Source organism: Haemaphysalis longicornis, unplaced genomic scaffold (genome assembly GCF_048455015.1).
Source record: "Haemaphysalis longicornis isolate Haplotype H1 unplaced genomic scaffold, Haemaphysalis longicornis Haplotype H1 scaffold_2, whole genome shotgun sequence".
In the NCBI taxonomy this organism is placed as follows: domain Eukaryota; kingdom Metazoa; phylum Arthropoda; class Arachnida; order Ixodida; family Ixodidae; genus Haemaphysalis; species Haemaphysalis longicornis.
In genome coordinates this window covers 84,499,586-84,519,538 of record NW_027526295.1, presented here as the reverse complement: position 1 = coordinate 84,519,538, position 19,953 = coordinate 84,499,586, and the positions used below count along the sequence as shown (strand labels likewise).

At 46.6% G+C, this 19,953-nt stretch overlaps 1 pseudogene; it reads left to right on the top strand.

Annotated features, from left to right (window-relative positions):
- The first annotated feature begins 514 nt into the window (after positions 1-514).
- On the top strand, positions 515-4,526 carry LOC144168124 (cuticle protein 10.9 pseudogene; annotated as a pseudogene).
- Positions 4,527-19,953: the final 15,427 nt, after the last annotated feature.

Here is a 19,953-nt window from a genome sequence, read left to right as displayed (position 1 = left end):
GGAGCAATCAGATGTATTGGCTGCGTTCATGGCACGTTGTGAATTTTCTCTACAATGCTGATGGAGTCATACTTCAATGCCATGAGGGAAACATAACGAAACGTATTTTTGCAAGAAAAGCGATGTCCATTCGTTCATTTCTCTGGGGCTCGCCAATGTGACCTTCTTTAACAATTTCACCAAACGTACTGTCCACCCCTATCAGAGGCATTTCTTTTACGTTACATTTCGATGGCGAAATACGGAAAGACAGGGTCAGTTTACTACAACGTTAAACGCACCGGGCCGTGAAAGGAGGACACATGTGACAACCGCTGTGTTCCGCTTTCCGTCGTGACAATGTCACGAAACAAAAGAGCGACGAGGCAGCTCTCTTCGCTGCCCTAATGAGAGTGAGTTGGCTGGGTGCCGTCCAGCAAGGAGTATATAAGACCACAGTTTCCAGAATGTCCACTAAGTACTGCTCTTCCATTTCGACTGGTGTTCATAGGAGTGGTGTGGGATTACCTCCGAGATGGATATGATCGTAAAGGTAAGAGCTCGATCAAAACCGCGTGCGTAACAGGGAAGATCGTTATATCTATCTTACGTTCACAACCATGAAAATAGTTTTGAGATATCACTAGTCACCTTCTATACTCGTTTTCTGTATCATGAACGATCATTTGGTATTTCGAATGCTACTAAGACGCATGACAAAAGTCTTTCAGTATTGATAGTTTTCGTCTTGATTGTTATGAGATTTATTCAATCTACCCAAGAGAATGAAAAAATTCCCCGCATTTCCCCGAGGGGAAGAATGTGAAAGTGCGAATGCACGAGTTGAATTTGCGCGGTTCGGTAATGTTCGCGAAAGAGAGATCACACACACACACACACCTACAAAGAAAGAAAGATGCATTTATTCACAGACACCTATTTGTGTTGTCGTTGTACTTGATTGCTAGAGCGGATCTCAGCTTTGAAATTTCGTGTCAGTACTCCTTTAAGCGGGTGCATTAGCCCTTCTCACGCCCGATTCCTGGCCAATCCCCCACGTGGGTATGTGCCATGTCAGCGGCCAGGCAGCGCGCGCCCATCTCCACCCGTTGCCAAGGAAGACGAGGAGATTCCTGGCCAATCCCCCACGTGGGTATGCTATGCGGACATCGCCGGTGGACGCAGGTTCAGGGTCGCTTAAGAAGTGCATCGCACTTAAAAAATACTACTTAGAAGGCATGCCAGGCAAGGGAGGGGTTAACCAGACGCCTTGCCGCAAATGAGCCTGATTTATTCTGTGCGCTTGGCTCGACCTCCCGATAACAGCGCGGTGAATAATGATGATGGAGGGCCGGTGATGATGGTGATGGGCCATGCAGTGGTGATCACGCGGCGGCCGCCACAGCTGTATTTAGTGTAGGCACCCGTCTTGTCGTGGGCTAAGCACGTTTGCCACCAACAGTAACTGCATACATACAGATAAAAATTTCTCCGCATTTCCCCGAGGGGAAGAATGTGAAAGTGCGAATGCACGAGTTGAATTTGCGCGGTTCGGTAATGTTCGCGAAAGAGAGATCACACACACACACACAACTACAAAGAAAGAAAGATGCATTTATTCACAGACACCTATTTGTGTTGTCGTTGTACTTGATTGCTAGAGCGGATCTCAGCTTTGAAATTTCGTGTCAGTACTCCTTTAAGCGGGTGCATTAGCCCTTCTCACGCCCGATTCCTGGCCAATCCCCCACGTGGGTATGTGCCATGCACAGACACCTATTTGTGTTGTCGTTGTACTTGATTGCTAGAGCGGATCTCAGCTTTGAAATTTCGTGTCAGTACTCCTTTAAGCGGGTGCATTAGCCCTTCTCACGCCCGATTCCTGGCCAATCCCCCACGTGGGTATGTGCCATGTCAGCGGCCAGGCAGCGCGCGCCCATCTCCCCCCGTTGCCAAGGAAGACGAGGAGATTCCTGGCCAATCCCCCACGTGGGTATGTGCCATGTCAGCGGCCAGGCCGCGCGCGCCCATCTCCGCCCGTTGCCAAGGAAGACGAGGAGCGCGCGCACCCGCAGCTGTTGCTATGTGGACGGACGGCAGTCGCCGGAATTCAGGGTCGCTTATAAAGTGCATTCGCACTTAAAGAACGAACGACTTCTGCAGAAATCTAGATATTTCAGCTTGATAAACAGTTCGACTTCAGTACTTCTGCAGCATGCCTGCGCGTAACACATTTAAATATTCCTGAGGCATGTTTTCCAAAGAAGACATTCTGATCCTTCGAAGATAGGGCCTTCGGCCGTAATAACAACTAATGTACCTAGCTTACGGTACAATTGAAAGAAATATTCAGATAAGAATAAAATAATTACCTATGGTAGGATAGATAAGATTTGCAAGAATCATTACGTTATGTTGAGTACCGTCGTTAGGTTTATTACACAGAACCAGTAAAAAACGATTCCTCATCCCGAAGTTTTACCGCTATTTTTACCAGACTTGTAAATATTAACGGTGTGCAATAAACGACATAAAATACAATTAAAAAGTATCCGGCAGACCCTGAGGCTACTGTCTGTGTGTGTGTGCCTGGTCTCATTATCATTCAGTAAAAGTTTTAACTGACTTTAACCGTATGAGAAGGTACAAATGCGCCAGAATCATTAAACAAAGTTGAATAGCCCGAAAGGTGAAGCCATCTGGTACAGAATACAAAGCTGAATATGTACATTAAGCCAACAGAAAAAAGAGAGTGACAAAACAGTCCATGTTTGAGCATTTAAAGGAATCTCAAGAACCACCGATCATACCGAAAAAGTTCTGCGAGCAGCAAGGTCAGCGTGAGAAAATATTATCACCACAAAATTCTTGTTCTCCTGGTGCGATCAAAAATATTTGAATAAGTACGTCTCCTAACCAGAAACACACAGGAATAAGCTTTCTGTAGAAATAAAAACATGAGCTGCTCAACAAACCCCGTACTTTTGATGCAGTATTGTTCATAGGTAAACATGAATCTACAGGAATGCAATTGCAGTTAAGGTAGTACCTTTAGAGAGAGGCCAGAACTGATGATAATAGTTATTGACGTGTCCTCGCATTCGCAGTTTAACAATCGCATTTAGATGCTCTGGTAGGACTCCAGACGCTGTGTAAAGGAAAGAACACGTTCTGGCATAGTCACAACTACGCAATTCCTTTTTACATGGCGGCAAGGTTTTCGTCGTCCTCTCCGTGGCTGCGTCGGTCAGCACTGAAGGCCCGTACGGTGGAGTCAGTCCCGGATTGCCCGGATTCCAAGCTGGTGAATTCGGCGGGCCCGCCTATGGTGGCGCTCCCGTTCTAGGGTATTCCAACCCTGACCCTTATTTCGTAAGCATTTCCCTTTGCTGAACAATTATTGTTCTGTTTGATGTCGTAGCCATGTCGTCGGCCTAATGTGTATAAATGAGCCGTAATATAAGCGAAGAGACTCATACTTAGGTTAATATTATTTCCTCCAGTTTACTCAAACGCATGTCATTTCACAGATAACATGCAACTATGTTCCAGCTATTTTTTCATGTGGTGTTCGAGAGCTGTTAAGTTTTTCATTAACATAAAAGTGCGGGTTAAATCTCCCTTTCTGCTTTCCTAAAATGGCATGCGGTTTCGTAGTTCTACCAGACACTTATTCCCCTTGCCAGAGAAGAAAAACAACACACACTGAGGATGCCCGCAATGATCTTAGTACATCCGAATAAGAATAAAAAAAACGTTCAACCCGCCAGCAATCTTGACAGGACAAAAATACTATAAATGGCGCCGAAAACTTTCGGAAAAGCATTAGTCACCCCTTTACTTCGTAACTATACTGCCAGTTACTATTCTTTGCCATATCCTGACTTATCTCCACTTTCGCTCACATATGACTGTCGGCCAAGGGCATTGCCCTAAATGTTATAATGATCATGTGACTAATACAGAACGTCTGCTTTGACACTCATTCTTTCGCAAAGAAGTTCTCAATAGCACTCTTTCTCAAACGTGACTTTTCCTGCAGACTTCTGTAGCGCTTTTGGACGAGATGCTAGTTTAGCGACAAATAAAACGATACCTCTGTTCTACCACAAAGGCTTATTTTCTGAAGCATTGTTTTTGTGACCTGAACATCGTCGTCCTTCGGCTTTCAACTTACTTTGTGGTCGCAGCCTCCTCGGCCCTACAGCTTCGGCTACGACAACACGGACGAGTACGGCACGCGGCTGTTCCACAACGAGCAGAGCGATGCCAACAACGCCAGGACCGGCTCGTACGGCTACCGCGACGCGTACGGCATCTTCCGCACCGTGAGATACGTGGCCGACGCCAACGGTTTCCGGGTGACCATCGACACCAACGAGCCGGGCACCCAGGCCGGAGCCAGCGCCGACGCCGTGTTCAACGCTAACCCCGTTGCCGCCCCCGCCGGTGCGCAATATGGAGCTGGTCGCTACGGTGGATCCGCGGGATACGCTGGTGCTGCGCCTTATGGCGGCTACGGCTCGCGTGGTCCCTGGGCGGGGTAGTAGTCTACTAATTGGCAGTGTGATGTTGGCGCTCGTTGTATTCAAATAAATACTCATGACGTGCCTGCAACTGTGAGGGGAAAAATTTCATTCATGAATGAAGAATGATCTGGGACAGCCCCATCGGCGCCAAATTTTTCGTGTCGTCGACGAAGGACTGACAGGTAACGTATTACTGCAGGTTTTAACCCTTCCCCCTGAGGAACGCAGGAAGACACTTGACAAGAAAGCAAGAAAGAACTCAGAGCAACTGTTCCCGAGCTACAGCACCCGATACCCGGCAACATCCCGCGAGCTGCACAAGTTATTCTAACAAAGTCCCGCACGGGTTACCCCCTTACGGAAGATATCGTAGCTCGCTTGGAACACTACCATCAACAGAAGAACGCACAAGTTCCACCAGAGCGGCTTCTGTGCTCCCTGTGCCACCAAGATAGACCGACAATCAGCCACTTGCTGTGGTCATGTAGGGTCCTGGAAGGAATCCGAGCAAGACACAAGCCCCCTGGTGTGACATCTCTGCAGGATTGGCTCTATCCAAGGAATAACGCCAACGACGTGCTACTTCGACTGTGAGCCTTCGTGAAGGACGCTTACCTCGTCAATAGAACTTAAGCTTTATCGACCCAGAACCCCTTCCCCTATTTCCCCCAACAGGCCAGAGTGCCATCCTTTCTACAATTCATTCATTCATTTTGGTTTCATTGGTAGGTAAATCCCACACACTCCTTCGAATATTCTTGGTAATAGCCCAAACAAGGAAACATGCGTGAAATTTTGAAAACATGGACCGTAAACTCGCTTTTGATCATACCTCATCATTGACAGATTGCGCTTTGTCAAGTTACCGTTCATAGGTATGAATTTTCAAAAAATTTACGACGGCAAGGATGGCCATACATATTGTCATCTTTCCAACTGTTGCAACAAACATGTTTAACAGCGAAGGTGTTTAGCAAATCGTAATTTTTTGTGTCCACAGTTATAAATACCTAGAAATTGCCAGGCGCCCCTACGTAAGCGCTAGGCAAAAATGTCTTCCCTGCAGTGCAGTGGTGGCGACTTTTAGGGAGATGGATGTAAGCTTTGTCTTTGTACCTGGCTTTCTCACATTGCCTGTTTCGCAGGGAAGCATGACAATCTACGAAGGGAGCATTACTGCAGTAAACTGCTTCAACCCGCATGTCATCAAAAGCACCCCGAAATAAGTTATACGCCAATTAGCCGCTAGGCTGGTTCTACCACTATGCCGAACTTCCTTTACTTGTAATAAATGGTCAGTTCACAGTGAAGTTGTAAACGCTGTGGAATTACTCTCTGCTGCCAGTACATGGGCCTCTATGTAGAGAATTTGTTTAGAGAGAACGGCCGCAACTGGTGTTAACCCGGAGTCATCTGAAAACAGTTGATTCCGGTAAAACAACTAGCCAAGGTGACTCAAACATTACACTTAAAATACAGGCCGAAGCTAAACGGAATCTTTGGGACGAAAACCCCCAGCTCCATGTTTAGACAGATTTTACACTTGGTGGAAATGGGTGAAATTTTTTTATACTGCAGAGCACTTGAGGCGCTGCCTTTGCCGCCGTAGCACGCCGTAACAGTCGATGTCAAACGACTGCCGCAGTCAGGCGGCGCTTCGAGATAACGGAACCAAGTAGAGCCCAGCGTTCCGTCGCAGGGTGTCCCGCAGAGGCTTCGAAAACCAATGATGATGATTGTAGGGTTTTAACGCGCCGACGCAACGCAGGCGATGAGGCTCGCCGTAGTGGAGGGCTCCGGATTAATTTTGACCACCTGGGGATCTTTAACGTGCGCCGAAATCTCGTACACACGGGCGTTTTTGCTTATCGCCTCCATCAGAAAAGCGGCCGCCGCGGCCGGGAATCGAACCCGCGACCTCGTGCTCAGCAGCGCAACGCCTTAGCCACTGAGCCACCGCGGCGGGTGCTTCGAAAACCAAGCGGTTTAAATAAGCATAACCATTCGAAACTCGGGAAACGCTGGCGCTAGCCATACATCTCCCCGTTGTTTAGCGCAAACAAACTGCAGGTACATTTGACGCAAAATATAAGCAATTGGCTTGCAGCACCGGTGTTCATTGAGTTCGTAACGCTCGATGGGTTGGTTTTTGTGATATTAAGCGAAAAAAAGTTGCAGTGCAACGCCGGTACATGCGGGAGGAAAAGCACGCACAAAAAGAACAGAACTCCCGCCAGCGCTGTTTCAGGCAGGGGGGCGCGCGAGCACTACGGAGGCGCGAAATTTGAATTCCTTTGGGTGGTTGCAGTGAGCGGATAATGGCGCTACAGCCTATTGTGGCGAATCACTTCCTCTGCACTTGCGTGAACTTTTAGATTGAGTTGAACGGCTTTAATTTTTTGTTTAATAGCAACGCAGAGACCTTCAGGGTCGTCCTTCGGACCATTTGGGACGTCTTTGAACACGAGCCGTGCCTTTTTTGCTACGAGAACCCCCATTAAAAATAAAGCTTTGAACGTTTACAATAAACTCCATGAAACGTCCAAATGGGGGATTCACGCACACCTGTTTTGTAAGACGGAAGCATATGGCACAACTAGCAGGCAATAAGAAAGGGCTTCGGGAGAGACGGCGAATTCAGCGGAAATTCACCAAGTTATGATTAAGTGTCGTCATCGCCGGCCAGCGTGTTGAGCGAACCAGGGCTCATGATTAAATTGTTGTGTTTATACGCGCCTGCATGCCACTCAGAACTTGGCAGTGCGTGTTTCGGTATGATGTGTAACCAAACAAGACATCATGCCGTTACAACTAAGTTGTAAATAAATCCTAGATTCAAGGGCGGGGCTCTTTAGAAGGAAGTTCCGTCATTTGTACGAATAGCACACCGGAACAAAAGTAGCGGAAGTAGTGCAAGTGTGTCCAGTCCATCAACTGGCAACCACAAATGAGCAGAAGTAAAGCATCCAAAACAGCCGTAATGCAAATGCATTAGGGTCTTTTTTATGTCAAAATGCGTGAGCATCACCTCCCGCTGAATTATGTGACGAAGTTTTGTTCAGCTGAGTGTAATGTTGCTCAATCTAGACTGTCGAGGAACATGAAAGGCCACTCACGGGGCATATTTCTGCTTATCAGCTGCGTTTTGTGGCTGCAGTTGTCCTGATAGTGTTCTTGTAGAAAGATGTCGTAGCACGTCGGTTTGCAAAGACACATAGTTTGCGATTGAGGACACTACTTGCCCTGAGCAAACCAGAGCTTTTTGACTTCCACTCGATGATGCGGGGAGTATACGATGGCGTCGACGCCTAATCCATTGCTGTTGATTTGGCTAGTACTTATGGTGCAACATATGGATCTTGAGCGAGCTTGTGCCATCTGGTGAATCGCCTGCCGGGCAGTTACGAACAGATTCCAAGCATGAGCCTTTCACATGCTTCCTAAGCCACGCTGCTGTTTAAAGTTCCGTAGTCCCTCTGTCGAGCCTAACGTATACACAACGGTGAGTGCGAAAATTCATAACGTATTAGCGCAATCGACTGCAGGACAAATCCGACCAGGCAGCTTTCGAGTTAAGAAAATTTTCCCGCTGTTTTTTCTTGGCAGTCCTGCACATGACAGGTTGGGCCATTCTGCGACGGCTACGAGAGCCAGGGCGCCAGCGCATAGTTCACTCGGTTCCTTCCAGGCTCCATGCACTGCACTTTGAGGCCAGGTTCCTTACTCCCGGCGGATAACTGTAGAGAAATAGGGGGAGAGAAATACCACGTGTAATGATCTGTTTCAAAGCAAACAACGCACAGTTTGTCGCTGAAAGAAAGCCGGAAAAGCTACGAAGTTTATCGCCGTTTAGGTAAATCACAAACGAATACGCATGTAGCGTTCATTCAGGGAATTAAATCGCTTCAATCCGGATTCCGGTTCAGCTACAAGACAGGGAAACTGAGCAGATACGATGGCGGCAAAATGATAAAACTTCTTTGGGTACGATATTCCGCAAGAGTGTACTACCGCATAAATTAAAGAAAGCAGCCAGACATCGTTCATCACGACCGCCTTCAATTCCACGGGGAAAAATTTGGAACGTTAAACCACCAATGTTAGTGTTCGAACTTATGGTCAATGAATAGTGTAAGCGTGTCGTGCACAGCTGATATTAATAATACGCAGACTGCCAGGCAAGTTTCCCTACATTCATTATCTTGGCTCAGCTTAAGAAACGAATTGGCTAATCCTGGTCTGTCAGATTTGCACATTTAATATGGCGCCTGGACAGTCATATTTTCTAATGAATTACTAATTATGTGTTTATTCGTAATAACACAAAACTTATATTATCCGGCGTTATCTTGGGTATAGAAACTCTGGTTATTCCATCGCCAAACAACTATATAACTGCTAGTGCAACGTTAGAGTGGATCTCTAGTTAACCCGGTCACAGAACTATCACTTAACATCTCATAAGTGCCTGGAATGACGAATACGCCCTTAAACCGTTTTTAACTACCCGGAACTAGGATTGCGGCGGATATATCGTGACAATTGCTGGAGAAACGCGAACAGACGCAGTCATATCGGTGGAAAAACGTGAGACTGCGGCGCACTTAAGCGCACGACGCGTACGATGGCGACATACGTTCATTTCGCCCTCCGCGACATCCTCGCGTAAGACGGTTGCGTGCAGCTCCTTCTCCTCTCTAGAAGAAGACACCCGTTGCATCGCGTCAAGCCAGCTCAGTATATAAGAAGGCAGCGTGTCGGAAACAGAAGTAGCTGGTCGCTTCGAAGCGTTTGGCCCGGGATAGCCTCTTGCACATTATTCCAATTACTTTCGTCATGGATACTGTCGTAAAGGTAAGTCGCCTTTTCACAATGAATGATTCAGAAAGCTTACGTTGCTTTAATCAGGTGCATCTTTCCGGCTCCTTGCAGATGTTTCAGATGTGGTAATCGTAAGGATATTTTGTTAATTGTAAACTAATTTCGTCCAGGCAATATGGGGGACAAAAGCTTACTTTGACAGCAGTTACAAGTTTAGCAGGTTTCCATCGCAAGTGCGGGAGACATGGAATTATAGAAAGAAGCTACAGAATAACTGGAGTTCGGCGAAGCGTTTTTGCAGTCATCATATCCAAGACGACTTCTTGACGCATGCGCAATACTGTTTTCCTGCAGTGATTTTGATAGGTTCCTGAGCTGTCAAAATTTTAAGCGAGAAAGCAGGGGATGGTCGGTCGTTTAAGGGGATAATTTTCTTAGCTACATGGTTACACTCGATATTGTAGCATTTTGCAAGGCGCCCAAATGTGTGGACGTAAAAAAACGCGTTCCGGCGAGCTGCAGTCAAATTTTCCACTGGCAACAATGCATCGCTGTGTTTTTTTCTTCTCTTTTCATTGAAAGTTGGGAATACATCACAGGATTATGCCACTGAGGCTAACTAAAACGAGTTCAGTAATATGGTTCATTACACGTTTTCTTCGCCTTTTAGCTTAATCAATTGACCGAGCTTTGATGGGAATAGAGAAAAAAGAGCACACACTCGGTTCATTTTCAAAGGATTTTTTTTTCGGTTGAAGCGTCAGTGATATCTTTCTCCTGGCACCTAAAGAGAAGACCCAAAGCGATAGAGTTTGTGGTTCGACAGAGCAACAACTCCGAGGTTAAAACGGTGCCCTATTCATGACCAGACGACAACTTTCAGTCGCACGAACATTTTTTTATTGTTGTTAACTGTTTCTAATTTCATTGGGTCTTCATGGCACCACGCCAGAAGGGTATGTTTGAAGTTCTGGGCGCAGGAAGTCTTCTCAAGAGATGTAATTTAAGTCAACTGTCTTCAAAATAGTTAGAAATTGTATTAACCATAAAAATTTCCTTTCGTAGTACACACACGAGGAAACAAGCAAGTATGCAGAAGCAAACACGTTTGCGTTGAGACCACGTTGCGCCATAAAACAATAGACAACAACCAAATAAAACCCTTTTCAATATAAAAGCATCTAAAAACTTCAAAACTTTAAAATAAAACTCCAAAAATGTTGAACTCGAAAGAAAACAAACGACATTCCATCTTCGCTACGGAAGTCATGTAAGAGGGAGTGTGCAACACTTTAGATAAATGCTTTCCCTAACGTATGGAAGCAGTACAAATACTACAGTTATCGCCAGCACGCAGCGGCACTGCGTGGTTTTCTCGTCGCAGCAGATACCTCTTCCGTTCGTACTTCGCTTTTGTGGATTTTTTTTTGAAGTTGCTACAGAATTTGTTCACTGCTACAACCCAGGAAAAGCCGACCAATAGCCGCAATACTTCTGTAACGGAAGTTTACCAAGCCAAAAAAAAAACGCTAGTAGCTGCGAATACGAAAAGCGCAGTTGGTGGATATTTCAACCATTGTAGCCGGTGAGGCGGTTGTACAATCCTGCTTCTCTCGCGGAGCGCTCACGGAGATAGCTAAGAGGCATCCTGTGTATTAAAATCGCGCTCCGCTTCTTATTTTCACGCTCAAAGGTGGTTATTTGGGTGCGTGGTCAACGAAGTTTAATACGTTTCCCAATGCCAGTGATCGGCCGTGCGTCGACTTAGCGCTTCAGCAGCGTCCGCTGAATGCCAACCACAATCTGATTAAAATTTGTCTAGGCGTACCCTCCGGCATCCGTAAAAAGCGTAACCATGATAAGATCTTGCCACCAATAGTAATGGCGGCTCCTGCAAACGCATACGCGGATAAAAGTCATGGAAAAAGGTCTATTCCTGCGGCCAAACAACGCGAAGACCGAAAAAAGGAGAGAAATCTTTTGAGCAAGTTTTTTAAGTTACCTAATGGGCATAGAGCAGTAATTTTTAGCTGGTGTACTTTTCGACCACCTGATGTAATTACTGGATGTGTTTGTTTAGTACGTTCACAAGCATGGAAAATTTCGGGGATAAAAAAGTTTCAAAAAAGTGTTGCAGGGCCATTTAAAAGACTGTGAACAAGGCTCTCGCAAATTGAAATTCTGCCTATTGACCAGGCTCTCCTCGTTCTCTGTCTGGCCGCCTTTGTGCGGCCTGAGAACCGCTTCGGTGGAGCCTTCCAAGGATCCCTTGGCGCTGGACTTCCTGCTGGCCGCTTCCAAGGCGCTGGATTTCGAGGCTCCTCATACGGGGCAGCGGCAGGTGCTGGATACTACGGTGCCGGACCGTCGTTTGTAAGTAGTCTGCACTGTTTATTAACGGGGCATAACGACAAAATGAGCATGCGTGGGTCGCATAATGCGTATGACGGAGAATAGATGGACCATCCGTTTAAAAACTTGGCTTCCAGTAAACCGCAAACGCAATTGGGGTCGGTCGAGGAAAAGATGGCGAGACGAGGTGCGGAGGAAATTTGGGGGGAAAACATGAACTCAACTCGCACTCGAATAGGCGTGGTTGGAGATCTCTGGGAGTGGCTTTCGTTCGGTAGTGGACACAACCAGGGTGATCATGATGATGATGAAGGCAAAGCACAACATCGATCGGTTTGAGAGGACCAGCCTTTGGTAACTGACCCAACTTCATTCCAGCCTCGAAAAACGCATGCTTAACAAAAACCGCAAAAAACCTTGCAAAACTTACGTTGACGCTAACAGGGACGTATTATGGGCAAGACAGGTGTAATGCGGGCCAGATCTAAGAACACAGCTATAAGTATATTAGCTGCGCGTTAACATTACAGTGATGTTATCAAACCGAACTATAGGCACAACTAGAGTCGCGCAGTCATGTTGGCGATCGGTTAGGTCGGCGGCCGGAAATCGCGAAAACAAGATAGTGTGACGTCACGGCAAAATTACCGAAGGGCTGACGAGTCACCATTCATCTATAAGTTCTCCTTAATATTACGATTATTCTTTTGATATTTTCGATAGAACAAGCATCCCTGCTATTGTGACAAAACACTCTTTTTAGTAAACCAAAGGTGATTTGGATTACGAAAAATTTTAAATCATACCTTGCAGAAAGGCTCCGCTGTCGGCGAGTTCTGGTTCAGTGTGAGTTTTCACCATTTACGTTTGAATATACGACGGCTGAATTTCTTGAGTGCCGAGAATAAAAACAGGACATCCTCATTTATGACATCACGCAAATAGAGAAAAAGCGAAAACAGATGTTACAAGTAAATTAGCATATAACAGGCTATTTAATCTTTGGAGCACCAAACCATACGGACAGAAGACAAGCAGGATCAAACGGGGCATTCAATAAATCCGAAGGGATTCTATTTTTGGGTTGGAGAATAGGATTTGGAAGCACTCCACGTTCACTTCCAGGAACCTATAAAAGACCACATCAATGCCCGTTTCGCAGAACATCGACGGAATGAAGCCATTTGTTTTACAAAATTTGCGTTATGCTCCAGGTTGCATGTTCTGCGTCGCGTATTCAATCTTCTGCTTTTTGTAATGATTCAGGCGGGGGATGCAGCCGTTATTCCGCGTACACCTGACAAGTACCCTCTGCTGCTTCTTAAAGGCTCTCCTCCATGGACTGTCTTGCAAATATAGCTTAGCCAAGAAGTGTTCCATAGCGAAAATACCCTACTTTGCGATGCCTCGTCAACTCATTTAGGTCCTCGGCGAGGTTATCATGCGTCGGAAGGGAAAAGTACGTCAGAATACTGCAGCTTAAGAATACACCCGAAACCCAGCCTTAAAAACTGTATTCGCGGATGTGTCCTGGTAAAAGCGTTTTTGATTCAGGATAAAATCATGCACAACCGATAAGAACCACGCAGGAACAAGCTACTGAATACATTCATTTATGTTGCCCCTCAATTTAGCGCAAGTGTTTTAATCTTCCGTCACCCTGACATTCTGATTTATTTTCCTTCAATTTAATTTATTTTACCCTCCAGTGCAGTTGCATAAAAGAGGGAAGTGGGAAAGAAAAACACTACAAAAATAGAAGGCAAGATACAAAAACATGAACCAATAGGTTAACGCGGCTGTGTCGGGTTAGCGCCGACCAAAGGTAGACAGTTTTCATAATACAGGCACTGTAGAAGCACAAAAAATAGGAAACCAGCGGCAGAAGTGTTCAATCACCAGCATCTTAAGTAGCATTTGCATATTCTTGTGAAGGACAAAATCTGACAGTTCAGCGCGAAATAGGTATGAGCAGCTGTTGCCACTATATCTGACGGGAGTCCATTCCACTCTGGAGTAGTGCGTGGTATAAAATAATAAAAAAATGAATCAACATCGGACGGGGTGACGTAGAGTTTGTACCAAGCAACGCGGCGAAGCAGAAGGTAGGAGCGAAATGCGGTAAACTGGTGGCTCAAGGAAATAGGCAAAGCTGAGCTTTATTTCTCGGAATAATTGATCAAGGTAGGGAGCGGCAACGTTCTTTACAGTGATGCAATGCTACTAGTTTAAACTACATATTTTGAACACACATTTGATTTTTGGCATCCAAGACTGAAGAATTTTAACAAGACATCCCACACAATTGCACCACGAATTCACAAGAGCACCAGCTATGGAAATTACTGTTTTTTTATACTGCAGGGGCTAATTTCATTTTGTTTAGTCGTTTAGGATTTCAACCAGTTTTTAAATATTTTAAGCCACCGCCATGGTGTTGAACTTAGTGCACAAGTAGCAAATAAAAGTTTATAGAGGAATTATTGCCCGCCGTGACTTATAGTATAAAAAATAGGTGCCCTCTTTTTACTCATTTTTTGGGGTATACTCAAAGCCTTAGGTTCATCGAAAACATTTTATCTTGAAAAAACAAACATTCGTAAAAATTGCATGAATCACTCCCGAAAAAGTAAGTGAAGATGTTTAGCCATACGTTTTCCTGCCGATACAATATCGCGGTGCCAGCTGAAAATTGGGAACGATTTAGGATGTGTTTGGGACATTCTCAAAGGATGAAGTTACGCGGCCAGCGGGCTATTTTACACTTTGCATTTCTACACTTCACTTTTCAAATTTTCACTTTTTTATTCTTTAACAGCGCCTGTTTTGTGAAGCAGCTGCACAAGCAGCAAACTGTTCCCCCCACAAACGTCGTCGTCCACGCTACGTATTGTGACAATACAGAAAGTTTTGAAATGATCAAGTTTCAACAATTCCGCCCTAGTTGCCCGTGTGTATGCCCTATTCACCATACTGTTACGTTGTGTCTGCTTTTGCGGAAAGAAGTGTCGTGGTTACTGGTAGGCGTAAGCGATTTTTTACTTGACCTTTTGAGACCATTCTATTGTGAGTAGGGGTGTTAAACAGCGTAAGTGTCGCTTTTATTGCTTTTTTTCTTTCTCATTCCGGCAGCCACCGCAACCCTACAGTTTCGGATACGACAACACGGACGAGTTCGGCACGCAGCTGTTCCATAGCGAGCAAGGGGACGCCAGCAATGCCAAGACCGGATCGTATGGCTACCTCGACGCTCAAGGCCTATTCAGAACCGTCAAATACGTGGCCGACGGCAACGGTTTCCGGGCTATGGTTGATACCAACGAGCCTGGCACCCTGCCAGGAGCGAGCGCGGACGTCGTGTTCAACGCAAACCCTGTCGTCACCCCTGCCGGAACCCAGTTTGCACGGGGAGGCTATTCTGGCGCACGGCCCGGAGGATTCGTTGGCGGATCAGGTTTCGGCGGCTACGGGGCGTCGGGAAGCTACGTGGGGGCTCGACCCGGAGGTGTAATTGGTAGCGGGGCCCTCGGCGGTTATAGAATGTATGGCAGCTATGCTGGTGCTCGACCGGGAGGATTCCTTGGTGGCCCCGCCTTTGGAGGTTATGGGGGATCGGGAAGCTATGGAGGGGGTCGAACTGGAGGATTCGTTGGTGGCCCCGCCTTTGGAGGTTATGGGGGATCGGGACGCTATGGAGGTGGTCGACCTGGAGGATTCGTTGGTGGCCCTCCTTTCGGCGGCTACGGAGCGTCGGGTCGTTTCGTGGGCGCTCGACCTGGAGGTCTAGCTGGTGGAGGGTCCTTCGCTGGCTACAGGATGTCTGGAAGCTATGCTGGTGCTCGACCTGGAGGATTCGTTGGTGGCCCCGCTTTCGGTGGTTATGGGGTGTCAGGACGCTATGGAGGTGGTCGTCCTGGAGGATTTATTGGTGGATCGTCCTTCAGCGGCTTTGGGGCATCGGGTAGCTACGTGGGTGCCAGACCCGGAGGGTCCATTGGTGGGGCGGCCCTCGGCAGCTACGGGACATCTGGGAAGTACGTTGGGGCTCGACCTGGAGGATTCGTTGGTGGCCCCGCCTTTGGAGGTTATGGGGGATCGGGACGCTATGGAGGTGCTCGACCTGGAGGATTCGTTGGTGGCACCTCTTTCGGTGGTTATGGGGGGGCGGGACGCTATGGAGGTAGTCGTCCTGGAGGATTTATTGGTGGATCGTCCTTCAGCGGCTTTGGGGCATCGGGTAGCTACGTGGGTGCCCGACCCGGAGGGTCCATTGGTGGGGCGGCCCTTGGGAGCTACGGGACGTCTGGGAAGTACGTTGGGGCTCAACCTGGAGGATTCGTTGGCGGAACTGCGTTTGGCGGCTATGGGGCGATGGGGCGCTACATGGGTGGTCGACCTGGAGGGTTTCTTGGCGGCCCTGGCTTCAGCGGTTACGGGGCAGCAGGACGCTTCGGAGGTGTTCGCCCAGGAGGGTTTGGTGGCGCTTCTTTTGGAAGCTATGGGTCACAGGGACGCTACGTGGGAGCTCAGCCTGGGGTACTCGGTCGCGGCGCGGCCTTCGGCGGTTACGGGACGTCGGGGAGCTACGTTGGGGCTCGACCCGGAGGAATCGTTGGAGGCACTACTTTTGGCAGCGCTAAGGGGTCAGGGAGATATGTGGGTGCCGGATACGGAGGTCTGATTGGTGGCGCGGCTTTAACCGGCCACGGTGCATCAGGACACCACGGGAGTGCTCGACCCGCAAAATTCGTAGCTGGAGCTGGTTCTGGAGGCTATGGTTCGAAGGGCCCATGGGCTGGCTAATGTGTCACCTTACTCTATTAGGGAAAGTGTAACATTCACCGCGATTACCATTGCGTAACATCTGAAGAATTTTTCGAAGAAAAATTTGTTGAAAAATAGGTTTCAAATAAAGTACTGTGCTTACGCAGCGAATCGTGTTGTGATTTTCTGGTATTGTAATAAATATAGCACTTCTTTCAATACGAATGGCGTCCTTGGTTAGGTGGATCTGTATTTCAATAAAAGTGAACAAAAAACCGAGGGAAGCTCACACTAACGCCTGAAACTTGAAGGTAGGGAAGCTGTACGCAACTTTCACGAACATCACGAAGGTTGAAGTCCACGATTGCAGTCACTTTGCTTCTGCTTCGCTGCCGCAACAACCTTTACTCCATCATGCTTGCCATAAGTTTGAGCTGCCTTCATTTTTTTAGAAGTGATAATCATTGTACATAACCTTTGAAGGGCGTACGCCATGACGTGCCTTTCTTGGCCAATCTTCCTAAGTGGGTATGCTTGGCTTGACCTACTTGTGCCGGGGACGCTGGGCGGTCGCCGCGAGGCACTCACACACGAGCTGTCGGCGTTTTCTTGGTTTTTTTAACTGACGGAGAGTCGCCGCGAGGCGAATGTTTACGTGCGCGCGCTCGGGAATTTCTTGGTATTTTTAACTGCGAACACGAAAACTTACCATTTGCTAAACAGCTTCGCTGTTAAAACCAGCCGTTCCTTAATATTCAACCTAGAAAAAAGTTTAAAGTACAGTGAACTACAATACTTCGCCACCGGCGGGTCGTCGCAATTCATTTGCTCAGCTAAAACTAAACCAAGACATGATTTGTGCCTGGAAGAATGGGCATTCAGTTTGTTAGTTTGTAGACTGTATGACACTGTAAGTCCAAGTAGCTCCACACAAGTGCACATGCGATGCTTCGCTGACTGGTACGCTAGTAGAAAACTCTAAGGCCAAATAAAGGCGGAAGAAAAGTGAGGAAAGTCAATGTAGGTACTGATGAGATAAAATCAAATGAAACTTTTATTATACAGCGTAAAACCAAGGCGCAGCAACCGCCATCGAAACTATGGAGCACCTATAGGCTCCCGAAAAGATGTTGAATTGCTGCCTGGACTGCGAGAGTTCTCCCCTATCAAAATGACTTTTATTCATAATACCTGAGTGGTTACAATTGCAGTGTTAGGCAGCGAAACGTCAATGAACGGCCTGGTCACGCATTCCTTCGACCGTTCATCTACTAGGGTGCCGAATGCGTGTGCTTCCGGAGTATGATTTTCAAAAGCATAACTACGGTTCGTGATGGATAGTATGATATGAACATCTATTTTGTGCTTAGTAAATTTTTGTCAATACGGAAACAGGTTCTCGCAGATGAAGCGCTCCATCGCCTGGAGCACGGCGTCGCACTTTGCTTTTATACCTTTCTCTGGGATGTAATGAACATTGTAAACCTTTGTATTTAATCTATACGCGTGGATACCGAGATATCGCCCACAAGCATTTCCTCTTGTCCGACACTCAGAGCGAGATACGCTTTTGCCACTATTGCCGCATGTCGCTGTGGGGTGGTACGAGGAGACGAGCTCCCATATTCTCGTCACTCGTTAGGAGACAGTGGATGCAAAGCGACGGTTTTAGGTAAGCATATAAGGCGACAGTTGGGACGTGGTGGACAATCTGTGATCACCAAACTGGCCTGTTTCCACTTTTGAAGGTGATTTTCCGACTGCCTTCCCAGCATACACGGGATCCTCCGTCGGTCTGGCACCGTGGAAACGATCGTCACGCTCATGCAGGTGACACGAGTATCTTGAGAAGGTACTCTCACCAATTAGGACGGGTATGGGAAAACGCAGTATTTCAAAAAGGATCAAAATTACAGATGTCATGGGAGAATACCGCCTGCCTTGCTAAATAGTTAAAGGTGTTAGCTTCGACAAAGTCCTCAAGCCAAAGCGTATAAGGAAGTTGTCCAATAACAGGAATCTGCTTCGTGACGGATAAACACAGGGACAATAAATAAATGCGAAGACAATTGGGTGAGATTCAAAAGCCAAAAAATGGGGTTGCAGACTTTGTAACAGCACTGTTAGCGGTCCAATGTGCGTAAAAATGCATGAATAGGTAATAAGCCATCTGGAACTTTACAAACAATAGCATTAGTCTGTTTGCTCCACTCAAAACATTATTTCGCAGCTCATTAAGGGTCAGAATAAACAAGGTCGTAGCTTAGAAGGCAGATTGAAAAACTGAACGGCTAGCATCTAAGTAATGAATGAATACGTAAAACAAAATCCCTCGAACTTGAAATAATGAAAACACATTCCACCGGAATAGCATATAACATGAATCCAACAGACTACCTCTTCTACCTACAACGGAACTTTCTCGTGTTCGTCACCATAAAAAGTCACGTCCAGCAACAATTTGTTTTCGGTATTTTATTGTTCTTGATTTTATGTTTTCGGTATTTTATTGTCCGGTAACGCAATCCCGTTGCATGTATCTAGAAATGTTGATATTTCTGCAGACGATTGCGTAATATACCGTATCCTTACGGCACATCCGCTCAAGGTGCATTGCAAGATGATACAAGCACGTGCCGGACCGGTGCAAGCTTCGCCTCATGAGACTAAACCCCAACAAGTGCAAATCCTCTCGTTTTACTCTCCTTAGCTTCCATCATGAGCTTAAAGATTTTCCCTTTTGATATCCATTTTCATTTCTTGTATGTACATGTCTAACAATGTTTTCGAATAACGTGTTCTCTGTATAATTTATTTATATCGGTCGGTGTTGACTTTTTTTGATATATCGGCTCTCATTGTTCTTCCTCTGTTATTTACGTATTTCATCGTTAGCATTCAGATTTTTTTACGCTCTGCTTGGTCGGCTATTTATGTAGGTTGCCTAGGTGCTTTAGCTGTCTTTTCACGAACGTTTCTTTTTTAAGCTATCCTCAGAATGTTTTTAATACGGCTTTTTCGCCACGAAACGTTGACAGCCCTCTCTTTCTTGGCCCATCCTTACAGCCAGGCGCTGGGCGTGCAGTGGCCCGTCTGTCCCTCATCGCCCTTTCAGAAGATGCATTACCTCACGAAAGTAGATGTTCCCGTATGCTGAAAACGACCACAGTAACAAGAACGTCTACTTTGAGAATCTAACCTAATCTACCTAAACTGGCATAAGACGGAGATCTTTCCCAACTACTTTATAGTCCACATTCTGGTCCCCAGCATGTATACGCCAAGCCCTGCCGCTGCTGTGGCGCTCCGGGAAGATTTTAGGAGGAGTTCTTACGATTGCAAAGGAAAAAAAATTGTCAAAGGCGCTCTTTAGGCTAGGCAAGATAAAAACACAGGGTAAATGATTTGGGCTGTTTTTGTTCTAAGCAGAACGGAATAAAAGATAAAAAACATCTTCCCAACACACTGTGCACGAGCTGTGCAAGCGAGAAAAATTAAAATGAATTGA